Source organism: Vicugna pacos, chromosome X (assembly GCF_048564905.1).
Source record: "Vicugna pacos chromosome X, VicPac4, whole genome shotgun sequence".
Taxonomy (NCBI): Eukaryota; Metazoa; Chordata; class Mammalia; order Artiodactyla; family Camelidae; genus Vicugna; species Vicugna pacos.
In genome coordinates, this window is record NC_133023.1 from 22,193,812 (window position 1) to 22,207,784 (window position 13,973).

The following is a 13,973-nucleotide window of genomic DNA, read 5'->3' on the forward strand; positions in this document are numbered from 1 at the left end:
TTTTTCAGTGGAAGGATTGGTCCAGATAACCTACTTTGCCATATTACTAAAAATAGAACTTCCCCACTGTTTCTTATATAGGAGTTTTCTCAACCAGATTTTCTATTTACCATTTCAGATTTCTTGGACATAATTCTCATTCTCTGACTGCTACTGGCTTTCTAATCTCCATTTTAACTTAATTTTCTCCTTTAGACAATACAATCTATATCAACCATAAGCACCTTGAAATAGTTAACTCTCATTAATGATAGGAATTTTACAAAAAAAAATTAAAAAAGGTGATTTGGTTGTGTGATTTCAGAATGGATGCATGACTGAAGAAATATTCAAGACTTGGAAAATTAGTTGAAATAAAAAGATGTAGTGAGAAATTCATGAGTAGAAAGAGAGCATTATTGAGATGATTGACCAGGCCATTTAGATTGTCAGGGAATTAAATGAAGCCGGGAAGAAGTTATGGGATATAAGGTGATTAAAAGACGTGAGACAGGAAGGAATGATGAAGGAACTAGAAGCATAGGAGCCTGTGTTAATCTTGGAAAATTCTATCCTGTATTCAGATTTTTTAAAAAACCAATTAATGAATATTTGTCTATTGACCACATAAATCAGGGCTGTTCTGTAGTCTTCTCTTTTCTTAGAACTACTTATCAGATACTCTCTATAACAGAGGGTCTTTTGACCTCTAAAGAATATTCTTGGTACATTTACTCATCAAATCAATACCTAGGAACAACAGAGAAACGAAAAGTTAATAATGTAAGACATCTGATACGTTATGATTTTTCTTTCATCTGGAGGTAATAGAATCAGAGAAAGTATGGATCTCATGTTTTTTCTATATCAGATTTTGTCTCCTGCTGTTGTTCCTCACTTGGAACAGTTTAATGTACTAAAAATGAAAGAGGGTATAATATGTGATTATATCATGAATTATAATATGTGAAAAATATATGTAAATAATTCTTTATCTCTGAATTTCTAAGTTTTAAAGCTTAAAGTTGCTCAGCCATCATTAATCATTTATTGAGCTCCTTCATCTCTGGCATTATGGTGTTTTGTGTATGTTTTCCCATTGAGTCCTCACAAAATCCTATGAGGTAGAAATTATTTTTGCTATTTTATAAGTGAAACTGAGACTCATAGAAAATTAGTAACATGTAACTTTATTGTTTATGCATGTCTCCCCGTTATATTTACTTTCATGTGCATTTTAACTGAGATCCTCATATCAAGCCTGTGAGTTAGGTCAGATATTGTTATTCCCTTTTTGCATATGAGGACTTAGAGGCTCAGAGGTGTGACACTTGCCAGAACAACAAGTACACTGATATAAATGGTGCTCAATCTCAGTGCTTCTAATTTACAACCTATTAATTTTTCTACATTGCCACACTTCTTTGAAAGATAAGTGATGATGATAATTATAACTTTAATGATTGTGCAGAGCTTGGGATTTAGAAAACCATTTCTAACCAATAATAACTATATTTAGTAATTTGTATCTTATATCTAATGCTATGAGAAGAACCCAAGGGATGCATACATCATGTGAAGAATTCTAGGAAGAACGTAAAAGTAGACATAATCATAAATGGCAATCTGTGTCCCAGCAACTTATTTAACTTTGTCAGGTATGTTTTTTAAAGATATTTTTCTTTTTCCTGTGCTCCAGTGATTACAGTCAAGAAATAATTGTGGCATAAAGTTATAACCCCAATTTAATTATTTCATTCTTCTTGGGTATCAGAAAAATCTCTTTTGTAAATTTAGATGTGATGATCAAAGTCAAAAGGAGTGTGTGAGGTACACTGTTGTTCTGATTGGTTGGAATTGTCTTTTCATTTTAGATTCTTAGTTTAGGTAGCAAAGCACGTCATGGAGCCATAGGATCAGAGGGAAAAAAACATATCTGTTAGCTATTTATAATTTCAGTATTAAAAGGCATACTCAGTGTAGTGCAACTCTGGAATTATAAAATTTTTATAGTATTAAGTTAGAGTTTAAATAGCTGATCTGAGGTCAGGCAACTAATAAACGGTGGAGATTGGACTTAAACACTCTCTACCTTACCTTAACCTCATACTCTAAACCCTTAAGCACCCTAAGCATTTCCAGGATTCAGGGTTTGGTAAAGTGGCCAAGTGTGGGTCTTGGGATCATATTAAAACTTCATGAATTTAGATTCACTTAAATGGGTTACAGATGGAGTAGATTAGTCAGGAAATAATTATAGGAGTCAGAATTAAAATAAAGCTCAGATTAATTATAGCTCACATAGTTCACTCTTTTATATTTTGTTTCCTTTTAGTTCATAAATATAGATTGAATATTTTTAACTTATTTCTGTCAAAACAAAAATTTTAATGCTGATTTTTATGTTGTTTTTGTTTACAGTGTTTGGTTGAATTAAGGATTTTTTTTTGGTTGCCTTTTATTTTTTTAACATTTTTTATTGAGTTATAGTCCTTTTACAGTGTTGGGTCAAATTCCAGTGTAGAGCACAATTTTTCAGTTATTCAAGAAAATACATATATTCATTGTCACTTTTTTTTCTCTGTGAGCTACCACAAGATCTTGTATATATTTCCCTGTGCTATACAGTATAATCTTGTTTATCTATTCTGCATATGCCTGTCAGTATGTACAAATTTTGAAATCCCAGTCTGTCCCTTCCCACCCCCTCCTCCTTGGCAACCACAGGTTTGTATTCTGTGTCTATGAGTCTGTTTCTGTTTTGTATTTATGTTCATTTTTTAAAAAGACGTCTCAACTCAACTGCTACTCTGATTCAACTTGCTCTTCTATTAATGAACATAAAAGGATTTTTTAATTTGAGTTTACCAATCAAAACACTTAAAAAGCTAATCCTATTTTATATTTCAGAACTTTAGACAAAGAGTAACACATAGTAGTTTCTCAATAAGTATTTATTGAGTGAATGTGTGGGATTAATATGCATATACTTTTAATATGCCCATCAAATATTTTTTCAGCTACTAGACCAAGGCTTTTATAATTGAAAAGTGTTTTGTTTTAATAAATGTTCAAATTCTGATACTTCTTTTTTCTTAATAGAGTATCTTTCTAAAGCCTCTAAGTTTTTAAGGGTGTTATTGAATATATGTCAATAATGCTTAATGGAAAATTCATTAAATCTTAATACAGTGATATGCACCATCCTACATAATGCATTTTTTTCAACTGATGATGATAAAACTATGACTCTCAGAGATGAGAAAGTATACTATCTCCTAAACCTAGCCAGCAACAGCTAACCTCTTCTCTGGAAGTCAACTCCTTGCTGACTGATTTAGGATGGCCTCCGATGGAATAACTGGGGAAGCTAGAATCTAGCTCAGTGACATTTTCATCCTCCAGAGGCTAGCTCAGGTATGTTCTCATGTCAACAGCAGAAGTGCAACAAAGAAAGAAGAGATGTGTAACTACTGATTTAAGTCCCTACTTCCTGACTTCTGTCATCCGATTGGCCCAAGCAAGTCACATGATGGACTCAAATGCAGAGTGGAGGTGACATAGCAAACGGTCTAGGTACAGACAGGAGTGAAGAACTGGGTCCATTAATACAACCAACCTACTGCAAAAGTTTAACTACCTTAATCTATTTTCATTAAGTGTATTTTAAATTTCCACTATAACCTTCTGATTCCCTAGTTAGAACTGAATTCTGAAAGATTGACTACCTTAAACACACACACACACACACACACACACACGCACTCTTTGTTCATTTTCTGCTGATCTTGTACAATATAATTCATTAGCTAAAATACTCATTTCTTTAGAGACTGAGCAAAAAAGTAACAAGATTTTAAGTACAAATACACATGGTATGTATTTCCTGTTCAGTATACAAGATGAATATTAGCCACATGGCATTTATCAAGTAAAATTTGTGTATATGGACATTTTATTTACAAGCATGCATTGCAAGGAAAGCATATATTTTAAAAATAAAAATGAGCTGATCATTATACAAGCATTCCAGTTGTCTATTATAATGAAATTGTGTTAAGTGTCACTTTTAAAGCAATGAAGATGGCATTTGCATATCAGTTTAATTGCTTTGGATTAAACATTGAAAGATGAGAGCCAGGAGAGCTTATTAAGCTAAAATGAGGGCAAGTGATAAAAAAGTGATATTATGTCAACACTACATCTGGAAGTCTTTTGCTATTTCCATTTTAAATCCTAAATTGCAATGTTTCTTCAAATTATCACTGGATGCCATAGAGTCTTGAAATGTAATTTAAAAAATTAAAAGGTTAATGCATGAATTGTGCTTTATCAATACGATTTGATTTGAAAGCCAAGCTAGAGTTATCTCCACTTAGTATTTATTTATTCTTAATGTACTAGACTATAAGTTTTTGAAGGACATTGTCTCATTTACTGCTATGTCTTTAGGGTTTTGACATCTGTCCTGTAATAGGTGCTTAGTAAATATTTGTGAATAAATGAATGCAAAGTATGGCAATCCCTTCATAGTCACTGTTAAGCATTTTAGGTGAGTGGCTGGGCATTACTGGGTTTTTGTGGGTATGTGGGAGGGAAGGTAATGAAGTTTGTTTGTTTATTTATTGACGGTACTGGGGATTGAACCCAGGACCTCCTGCATGGTAGGCACGTGCTCTACCACTGAGCTATATACCCTACCCCCAGGGCACTGCTGGTTTTGATTAGTGTCTACAACTGTACCCATAGGCTCCCTTCCACTCTGAAACACTGTATGCTCACTGGCGTTCTCCCTCTTAGCTTAGGGGAATCGTCAGTCATTAAATACATGAAGTCCTCAGTCACCTATATTGAAACAGGCTATGTGCAGTTGGGCATGTGTGAGGCAACTTAATTTGCAATTCAGAGGATCTTCTGTTGGGATGTTTGATTTGGGGCTTATATTAGAATTACCATTTGTTGGTTGTGTCCAGAGCATCAGAAAACTGATGCCATTATCATTTGATAAGTCAATGATAACGTAGATCTCACTCATTTGCACTGGAAAATTAGGACCACTTCCAAGTTGTTGCTCACCAGAGTAATTGGACATATGCCAGATAGTCTGTATTGTTAGATAAAAACATATCCTCTAAATTTAGTGAGAATAACTGCTCCATTTCAGTGATTCTGGATAATTTCCTTTATGGAATGTCTAAGCAGCTTACAAATATTATTTTCTTTAGTCCTTGTAACAACTGTGTGAAAAAGGTCCTATAAAATATCTCCATTTTACAGATGGAAAACTTGAGGCACAGAGAGGTCAAGTGACTTACCCATGGTTTCACAGTAAGTGGCAGAGCCAGGTATTGGGATTAAGACCATCTGGCTCCAGAGGGTTGTGCTCTTACCACCATGCTATGAGCGCTTAGGTGTCTGAGGTTCCCCTAGGGCCCCTGAAAATGAAGTATTTTGTATGCCACAACTGTTATATTGTTGTTTTAAAATTTTAATTGTGGTAAAAAACACACAACATAAAAGTTACCACCTTAACCATTTTTAAGTATACAGTTCATTGCTGTTAGGTAGAGTCACATTGTTGTACAGCAAATTTCTATAACTTTTTCATCTTGTGAAATTGAAACTCTATTCACTGAACAACTCCCCATTTTCCCACCACATCTGTTTTCAACCCCTGTCATCCCAAACATAGCTTTCCAATCTAATAAGACTCCATCAGACTGTTACCACATGGCACAATAACAAGGAAACAAGAGACAGGAGAATGCTGTCTTATTTGCATACATCGGGATATGCCCCACATTCAAAACTTCTAAGAAATACAAATGCAAAAGAAATGAGGTGATTTGAAATAAAAAAGAGTATCTTGTTGATTTGTTGTCTTCCTGTTCCTTTGGCCTTGGAATTTTGTAAAAGAGAACTTTTATGTTAATCAAAATAACCTATGACTGAATCATGAATTGAAGACTATTTCCATGGTTCAAAGCCAAGAAAACAAACAAAAAAGCCATATTTAATTTTCTTACTTCTTAAAATTATCTTAACCTCTGCTTAAAGTTAAGTTATATTTAAATACTTATAAAATACTATTATTTTATATATATTATTTTTTACAATAGTTTCCATTTTGTATTTTTGATGTTTTAAAAAGACAACTATGACATTCAATACAGAAAATATAAATTACGTATGTTTATAATTATATATAGTAAAATTTTAACCATTCAGATAAAAGTACTAATGCTATATAAATACATGCAAAGTTATACAATCTGTGAAAACATAAAAATAAATTTAAAGGACATTTATATTAATTTATGTTTTTAATTCTTATTTTTTTTAAAATTTTTACTACCATATTTGATTCACAAATAACTCTGTGAAATAGTTTGAAATGTGCTGTAATGAAGGATGATATACAAATAGACTGTATCCAGAGGGGTAGTTCTTAGGCTGAGTACTAAGCTATATGCAGAGAATGGCAAGGAGTTCTTGCTTGAGGGTCTCCACCAACACAGGGAAGTGAAGACGAATATGGCACATCAGGAACACCAATAATTAAGTACTGCCAGAGCCACAGATGTGAATGGGGAAGTGATAGGAAACGGGGAAGAGAGACAGACCAAATCCTGGTTAAAAACAACCCCATACAGTCAAGTGAAATAGTTTGAATTTGATTTCACAGAGTATGCAGATGCAGGGAAGGATATTAAGCAAAGGAGTGTGACATGGTCAGAAATGTCACAGATGAAAATATTTTATCATGAATCCATTTGCTAGTTTCTGGACCCATTCTGTCTACAGATTTTCCATAGTATTTCCTTAAGTTGGGTAGTGGTTCAGCTGTTTAGAAGCCTGAGAATTTCTCTAAGAATCCCTCAAAGTTCACAAGTTAGAACAGAAGTAGTCAGGGATGATAAGGGTATGTAAAGAGATTTTCTATTTTTTTAATTATTTAAAATTACTTGATAATTAATTCAGTTACTTTGTGAATTATTCTAACATCAAATAGTAAAGGTTCTGATAGGCTTGGGGAAAAGATGAATGCCATCATATTTGGGCATGTTAAGTGAAAGATGTTTACCAGTCATCCAAGGGGATGCCTCAAGGAGCAAATATCAGTGCAATAAAATAAAATCTTTCAACGAAAATAACTATTTAACAAATGTATTTTTCTGATATTTTTCAGTATCTCATTCTTTTCAAGCAACCTTCAATTCCAGAAAACTGGCAGGATGACTTTTTTGACTCATATAAATTTTTTTTTTACATATAAAATATTTTGAAAGTATTATCCACATGTATGAATTTACTCAAGTATTTGGGGGAGGAGGGCATTTGTACTAGCTATTTAATTTCTTACTTTATATTATTACTCTAAAATATATTGTTTAGGAGCCGCAGAAAGCATTTGTAATTAGCAGGTATACTTAAAGATACCTTAGTATCACAGTTATTCATTCCTTTTCCTATAATTGCCTGTTGTCATTTGTTTCATCAGTTCATCTAAACTTACCATTTTTCATTCACTTGTCCATTTTAAGTCAAACTTTTACCTTTTCTCTCTCTCGTGATTATTATCTTGTCTGATGGGGACAAAATAATTGAGACAGACTAAAGGGGCAAGATGAATGGTAGACAGCAGGGGCATTTGTATGTTATGAAGTGTTTGCAAAATAATAAGCACCACATGAATAATGCATTTGAAGAATATTATCTGGCAAATGATATTGAGTCATATATCCAAATCATCCCTCAATTACTGAAGAACAAATTACAAGTGCCTAACGTATCCAGTTTTATCACAAAGAGAAAGAATTCACCATGTGGTGCATCTACTAAGAGTAAAAGGGCTACTGTTTACTAAGAGAGGATTAAAATTTGTCTATCTATGTCTATCTATATCTATTTCTACAATTTGAAAACCTAAGGAATATATAATAATATATATTTAATTATATCTGTGGGATTTGAAAACCTAAGGGATATGTAAATAGAGGGAATGTAAGGAACACACATATAATATATATGTATAATTTAAAAACCTAAGGAATATAGAAATATAAAGAGTACAGAATATGTAAATATAAGTAATCTAAGGAATATACATATTATAATAATAATATATAGATGTATAATTTGCAAACCTAAGGAATATATAATAATAATATGTATTTAATTACATATATTTTGAAAACCTATTATCTGCAATTGACTTCTATGTAATGTAACAGAACTATCATTTACACTAATATTATTACTATAGGTTATTTTTAGCTTAAGTACTTATGCTTATTTCTTTCAAATATTTAATATTTTATTAATTAAAATTAATTTGAATTTCAGTATTTAATACATTTTACTTACATTAACCTTGACAATAAACTTAAGAAGTAGATATAAGTGTTTACATTTTATAAACAAGGAAATGGAGATTCAGAGAAGTTAGGAAATAGACTTAAGGTTACTCAGTTGCCAAGTGGGGATTTTGACCTCATGGTGGCTAGTGCCATAGTCCATTCTTTTTTTTTTTTTCATTAAATCATTTCCCTGTTTTTTTAAAAATGCATAGGGTTGTACTTTTGTATATTTGGTATGCCTCACAATGTAAAATACTGAGAAATGAAAGACAAAAATGAAGTAAAAACTCAGAACCCCTTTAATCCAATGCTCTTGCATTGTTGGTTTTTTTTTTAAGATTAAAAAGTAATGCAAGCCTCAGGACATTTTACCTTTTGACTGGCTTGCTGTGTGCTCACTTGGTGGATGTGGCTGAGCCATTTGGGCTGCTACTGTGGTCACAGCCACTGGACACCGCAAGATTCCGAACTGTATTGGTTGTGGCTGCGGCTGTGGCTGTGGCTGCGGCTGCGGCTGCGGCTGCGGCTGCGGCTGCGGCTGCGGCTGCGGCTGTGGCTGTGGCTGCAGCTGCAAGGCAGAGAAGAGCTGGAATCTCTGCTGAGGGAGGCTGGGCCCAGGTTGGCTCTGGACAGAGCCCAGCTGAGGCGGCATAACTGCCTGGGGCTGCAGAAAACTCTCCACTCTGTTGAGGTTAAGGAGCATGGCTTGTTGAGTAGGTAAGGCCATACTCTGGGTGACAGGACCTTGTACAGTGGCCTGTGGCACTGGCTGTTGAGGATGCAGAGTGGTGGGTTGTTGAAGTTGTTGCTGTGGAATCAGCTGGTAGAGCAATGGCTGCTGTGGGGCCTGCTGCTGGGTGTTCAAAATGAGAGAACCTGGTGGTAGCTGGAGTAGACCTAAGGGCTGGACACTGGAAGCATTTTTAAAAATAAATTGAACACCTCCTTGAGAAGGAGCCTGTGGTGCCATGGGTGGTGCATTTGGCGGCCAAGCTCCTGTGGGCTGGTGGCTGGACTGGATTCTTACAGGAGCTGTGGCCCCCCTGGTGGAGTCCTGCACAGGCTTGGAGCCTCTCCTCAAGGCCTGGCCTCTGCATGTAGGGCGTGCCACTTTGGTGACATTCAGGCCAGAGGATTTGCCCGAAACCTGTGTCCTTTGTGGTGAACCTGCAGTGGACTTGGACGTGGCTGTGGCAGGAGGCGTGCTAGCTGGATTCACCTCCACAGAGGATTTGTTGGAAAGACTTGGTGTCTTAGGAGCAGGGGCAGGAGATGGAGGTGCATGAGAGCTGCTTGCCTGCTGTGAAGTAAAACTGTCACCTGAGGAACTCCTGGCTGACCTTGAGGGAAGTCTTGTAGGTGGAGGTGGATGTTTGGCTCCCTTGCCTAGCACTGAAGACTGAACATACCCAGTCTTAGGCTGTTCTGGTTCTTTCCCTGGAGAAGGTTGCCTGAGACTGGCTGAGCCACTGGAGCTGGTTGACATCTGGACTGGACATTGGATGCTGTCCTGGACCATTTTCTCAGACCAACTGACCACTTTACCGACATCAGTCTTTGGCCTGGGCATGAAACTATAATGGTCATCTCTGGAGGAATAGGGGTGAGACAGTTGTCTTGTATGTCTGACTTTTTTACATGACCTTCTTTTTCCAGAGATAAGTGGATCATTAAGTGACTGCATGAAAGGGAGCATTGTTGTCTGAGACTGATCGCCATCTTCACATCCAAATACAGAACCATCTTGTACCTCATGGGTTGGCCAGACTGTTGGTTGTGATTCATCATATGTGACAGAATTCTTCCCTTTAGCGTATTTCTCTACATCCACTTCAGAAGGTACAGCCAAGTCACAGGGTATTTGTTTCCACATATCTGCACAGTTCCCTGCTTTAAAAATTTTGAGGTCATGATGTTCACCTGTTTTAGTTTCTCTTATTTTTTTGCAAGAAGCCAATACTCCTAGCTCATGAGGAGGTGGACACTGGGAAAGCTCTTGCTCCTGATTCAGAGAGGCCAAAGAAAACCTCTTGAAGTTCCTTTTCATGGGGAGAGTGTTCAGCTTTTGCTTGTTATAGAGCATTCTGTTGGCAGTGCAGGCTACTGATATGGAAGGGTCTAGACACAGTGGTTCAGCTGTGGCTAAGATCAGCTGGCTCTCAAGCAAAAGTTTGTCCTCTTGGGTCCATTTCTGGTTATCGCTGGCTATGGCCTCTACATCACAGGCTAAAGTCTGCATCGTAGGACGTAAGAGAATATGCCTGCTTTGGTAACCGGGAGGTTCCCTGTTACTGGACTGCCTGTAGTCCCGGATTTCAGCTATGACACACCCATCATGAAAAACGTTAACCTGAGACTTTCCCAGCAGATCCACCAAAACAGGGGATAATTCTTCTGCATCCAAGTATTCGAGCAGTTCCGCTTTCTCATAAGGCAGCCGAATGTTCTCCGAAATATTTTTTCCCTTGAGCATCAGGGAATAGCCCTCCTTTCCTGGGTACAGGTTGACCACCAAACACGGCAACGACTCTCTCTGAACAAGCTTCTCTAACAAGTTCACGTTGCTTCGTAATTCCTCCGGAGTGTCAGGCTCTTTTTCACATTCTTCAACGTAAATGTCATAAAGTTTTTCATAGAGAGACGTTTGCCCACTAGATGAGTGTTTCCTTTTAGGGGGTCTCTGTTGGGCACTTTCAATGACATACTCAGCCCTCTCCAAAGCTTGTTCTAAAGCCTGTTGCATTATGGTGTAAAATACGGACCGTAAAAGAAGAGAAAACTAATTGATGAAGTGGGATGAAAGTCGTGTCTTTAACATCAAAGTATAGTTCGCAAAACGTCCTGACTCCACAGGGAAGCCACAAGCCTAACTTCAATATGGGCACCAAGAAACCCCGCCTCTAGTGAAGCAGTACACAAAAATATTGTGAGTTTGTGAAAATACCTGTGTCTGTAAGGGCTGCGGCCTCTGTGCTAGGCCCAGCCTCGCCGTTGCCCCGGGATAGGCCGGAAGTCAGTGTGGCCCGTCACAGAGCCTTCTGTGCGCCTGCGTGCACCCTCAGCCTGCCTCTTCCGCCCCTGGGCGGGGCGGGGCACCGTCAAGCGGTCTGCGCTTTTTGTTCTCCTGCCTGTGCTTTCCTATTGGTGAGTTGGGCCGGACATCCATGCAGTTTTACAAAATAATGACAAAGATTATTTTTTAAGAGGCTGATACAGTACTGTCTTTTTTATCCTTTTGCTTTTGTAAAACGAAGAACAAATAATAGAAAAATACAAAATAGGTGCTCCCCTCCTCATAAAAATTATGTTCAATCAACAGATACTTGTCAGGATGATTATAAGGGACTAATATGCTAGAATTGAGACAGTAGAACCAGTGACCAGTGACTTGCTGTGGAGGAGTTCACAGTTTCCTTGGGGAGGCAAATAAGTAATCAGATAAATAGAAAACACCACAAATCATAGACTTTTGGACAGATTGATAAAGGAGAGGAGGTGCTAAACATGAAGACATGAGAAAAACTATTACCAAAGGAGGTGATAGTTGAGCTTTCTTAGAGGATGAATAGAAATTTACCAGATAAATAAATGGAATCAAGCCATGGCAATTCTGAAGTTAGGAGAGAACTCTAAATTGAAGTTATAGATGAAGTTGTCAACATATATTTGAAGTTATTTCCAGAGAGTTCCCACTAAGAGTCAGGCATATTTCAGAATTATTCAAAATACAGTTTATCTAATATTCCAGGAAATTTGCAACACAGACATTTTTATTCTCACTTTTCAAATGAAGAAACTGATATTCAACCAACTTAAGTAACAGGCTAACAGTAACAAGGTTACAGAATAGTAAACAGTTGAGGCAATGTATAAATATGTTTCTGACTCCAAAGCCTGACCTCTTTCCATTTTCCTACCAAGCTACCCCTAAAAGCCAAAGAGTATTTGGAAACATTGATAGGAAATTTAGTGGCAGGTGCCCAACAGGATATCATCTCAAGATAACATGTATATTTTGGAGTTTTTTTCCACAAATGTACTGCATAAATTACTTAGAAGCAAAACGAATCATTCATGAAGCTGCTGCCCATTAGAATCAGTCAATATAGTTCTAAAGTTTACAGAAAAATAAGCACCAAGGACAGTGAAGAAGTTATTGTAACTAATAAGTAATGTTAAGAGACTTCCTTACCTATATAATATTAAACAATATCTTCCTGGTGCATTGAACAGTTGATCTAAGAGACAATTCCCCAAACACAGAAGTTTGTTATACAATAAGAGTGGCATCACATGTCAGCAGAGAAAAGTTTGTTTTCACTCAGTGATATTGGCAAAAAAATGAATCTGTTTGAAAAAATATGTACCTTTGTCTTTCTTACCAATTCTGTAAAAGTAAATGAATCAATGATGACACTGTAAAACTACTAGAAGAAAATATTGGAGAATTTTAAAAATCTATATAATTGCAGAGTGGAGGAGGTCTTTCTAAAAGAAACAAAATCCAGAAAGTATAAAATGGAAGATTGATACAGTTACTACAAAAGAATAAAAAAACAGCCTGCATGGTAAACAAAATAAAATTAAATGGTAAATAACAAACTGGGGGAAAATATTGGCAGTATACTTCAAAAAGTTCTAATGTCCTTAATAAAAAGAGATCCTACAGCTCTGCCATTCTATTTGGTATTTTGTCTTTTTTTTTTTTTGGTTTTCATAAGTTATCTTTATCCTAATACCTTTATGTAATTATTCAGTCCTCTTTTTTCTTAGGTTTGTACTATAATGTCAACTCTAAAGAATATTTTAATTCCCACCTATGTGCTAATGAATCATTTTACTCTGTGTTCCTTTCTTCCTTCTCTTTGCACTTTTTAGTCATGTTATTTCTGCTTTAGCAGAACAAACACCATTAATGCATCATTCCTCCAACCTTAATACTGCCATTATTTTAGTTCCAGATTTTCTATTAAGTATGCTTACTACCAAAATTTCTGCAAATGTTTCTTCACCTTTTCTGTAAAATTCTCATTCTCTTATTTGTATGTATAGTATTTTCTGAGATACTGTTTCTTCTTGGCTCATACTGTCCTTTCCTTTAGATTCTTGAATTTGGTGCTCTGCTATTGTTGTGCTTTGTGTTTTCTTTATGTAAGCAGCTTGGCCTTTTTCTCTGAAGGTTCAGAGGACATTTTCTTTATTTTTAAAGTGTAATCGTTTTACTGAGCTATTTCGTGGAATTGACCATACTTTGTCGGTGTTCCTGGGTACATCATGGGTCTTTATAATATGTAAATTCAGAGCTTTTATTTCAGCAAAGTTTTTTTGAATTATTGTCTTAAAATATTTCTTCTCTTCCTTTGATATGCTTTTTTTCTCTTTATGGATTTCTGTTATAAGTATGTTGGATAATCTCTTCTGCCTTTTCTATCATGTTCTTTCTAAAGCTTTTTATATTATTTTATTTTATTGTCTCTTTCCTGTTCTATCCTTTATGACCCTGTGCTAATTATGTTTATACCTCTTCTCCCTTGGGAACTCTATGAGTTTTGTATTGTTGCCATAACAAATTGCCATAAACTTAGTGGTTTAAAATAACACCTTTTTTTTCCTTCATAGTTCTGCAAGTCAAAA

The 13,973-nt window shown here is 36.0% G+C and overlaps 1 protein-coding gene, 1 non-coding gene and 1 pseudogene across 2 annotated transcripts in view; 1 reads left to right on the forward strand and 2 right to left on the reverse strand.

The window, feature by feature from the left end:
- IL1RAPL1 (interleukin 1 receptor accessory protein like 1) overlaps positions 1 to 13,973 on the forward strand; it is a 1,130,590-nt gene that overhangs the window by 656,615 nt on the left and 460,002 nt on the right. The window lies entirely within an intron of this gene.
- On the reverse strand, positions 4,606 to 4,684 carry TRNAG-ACC (transfer RNA glycine (anticodon ACC)). The gene has a single exon. It is a non-coding gene; the product is annotated as a tRNA-Gly (tRNA).
- On the reverse strand, positions 8,616 to 11,307 carry LOC102526301 (transcription factor SPT20 homolog pseudogene; annotated as a pseudogene).